This window comes from Lissotriton helveticus, chromosome 2_1 (genome assembly GCF_964261635.1).
Source record: "Lissotriton helveticus chromosome 2_1, aLisHel1.1, whole genome shotgun sequence".
Taxonomy (NCBI): domain Eukaryota; kingdom Metazoa; phylum Chordata; class Amphibia; order Caudata; family Salamandridae; genus Lissotriton; species Lissotriton helveticus.
Window position 1 is genome coordinate 455072361 of NC_136059.1, and position 2063 is coordinate 455074423.

The 2063-nt window shown below is 52.9% G+C and overlaps 1 pseudogene; it reads left to right on the forward strand.

Moving 5' to 3' along the window:
* The first annotated feature begins 434 nt into the window (after positions 1-434).
* Positions 435-1646, forward strand: LOC144818053 (uncharacterized; annotated as a pseudogene).
* The last annotated feature ends 417 nt before the right edge of the window (positions 1647-2063 follow it).

Below are 2063 nucleotides of genomic sequence, written 5' to 3' on the forward strand. Positions count from 1 at the left end.
ACCTGCTGAGTACAACTGCCTGCTGAAGCTGCCCACCTACTGGAGCTTCCTGCCTGCTGAGGTCTGTCTTCTGGGCTGTCTGACCTGCTAGGTCTGCTTTGACTACTGGAGCTGTCTGCCTCTTGTGGACTGCCTTCCTGCCTGCTGTGGACTGCCTTCCTGCCTGCTGTGGACTGCCTGCCTGCGGTGGGCTACTGGCTGGAGCTGCCTGCCAGCTGGGGGTCCCTTGCCAGCCTAAAAGAGATCCCTGCCAGCCCCTTCTGCCCCCCCCGCCTGCTTTGAGGGGCACCCATCCTGCTGGAGCTGAGGGTCTGCCTGCGTCCTCCACCCACCTAAAGGGGAAACCTGTCTGCTGGCTTTAAGGAAGGACTACCTACCTGCTGCCAACTCCCTGAGGAATCCATCTTCTGGGCTCAGCACAATAGAACAGCAAGATGAGCAGACAGCTGAATCAATTTTTTCACAACACAGTAAAGCTGCAGAGGAAGGTGGAATCCGGTGGCTCCACACAATTTCTGAGCATGGATATCTTCACAGAACTGTCGGTAACTAAGCAGCAGAAATCTGGTGCATAATGTCAGGTGCACCCAAAGGCACCTACCTGCTTACGTTTATGTCTGAACAAATCTACAGAATATATTGTCAGACGTGTTGGTCACGACGGGAGGAGAAACCTTTCTCTGACTTCCACCTGGAAGGCCAGCTCGTGCTGGAAGTAAAGAGAATGACCGTGCACATCTACAACTCACATGTCAATATCCAAGACCTGACAACCTTCCTACACAGCCACTGCACAGTGACGAAAGAACCCTCCCGCAATCTGGACAGTGACGGTATCTGGGATGCTAAATGGACAGTGATGGTAAAGCTGAAGGAAGACCCGTTGGCCCCAGATGGAATCCACCATTCCGCTTCCAGCTTCTCCCTAGGGCTTGACTCAGGATAGCTGTACTACCCTGGGCAGCCAAAACTATGCAGCAGATGTAGCAAACCAGGCCACACCAGCAAGGACTGCACAGCGCAAGTACGCAGGAACTGCAAAGAAGAAGGCCACACGGCAAAGACCTGCAAAGAGGAAACCCCATGCAACCTCTGTGGGGTTGTAGGCCACCTCTTTCAGGACTGCCCAAAAAAAGCCAAATCCTACGCCCAAGGTGCCAAACCTCCATGCAGAGACCAACAGTAGGAGGCTGATGAGACCATGCCTCCAGTCCCAGCCCCACGGCGGGTCAGCGGGACTGGGAGAGGAAAGGGCTCCAAACAGGACCAACCCAAGCCCAACTAGGACCCCGCCTAGACACCCAAAGATATCCCACTTGCCATCCCTGAGCACAGTGAGCCGATGCAGGTCCCCGCACAAGCTTTCACCAAGAACCAGTATGAAGGGCCCTAGACAAAACAGGAGCGCAGGAAAAGGAGGCACTCAAAGGACACCGAAGAAACAAGCAAGCGACCCCTGAGCACCCACAACCCCTACTCTGTGCTCGAGGAATCGGAAGAGGGAGAGCAGCCAGAAAAGAAAGCCCGTGGGCAAATTGAGCAAGTGTCGAAAGTGCTAATGGAGATGAGGGCGCTGACAACCTCCAATGAAACGTCCCCATCGCCAGCAAGAGTAGAAGAGGTGGAGACCTCCAATGAGGACTGAGAACAAGACCTGCCCGTCACCCTGGAGGAGGTAGATCCCAAGTTCAGCCAACAGCGTGGAGCAGCCATCGTGCTGTGGTAAATAAATAAATAATACCCTATTTTTGACTAGACTTATAGCATAACAGATAGCTCAATAAATAAGAGTCAAGATTCGAGGTAGTAGGAGTTTCTGCAGGTTTATTACAGCATAAGGACAGGATCAGGACAACCTGCATGGGAATAGGACAATAAGGCCCGGCAGCTGCCGGGGCTGGGTCTGGGATGAGCGCGCTAACATTTAATAACAAAACATTGACTTATATACATAGCGCAAACACATAGCATTACATTGCAGTAGGCGTAGCAGTGGGTGGAGTAGAAGGCGTGACGCGTAGCAGTTGCGAGAGATAACAGAAATAAGAGGTGTAACTGGGAGT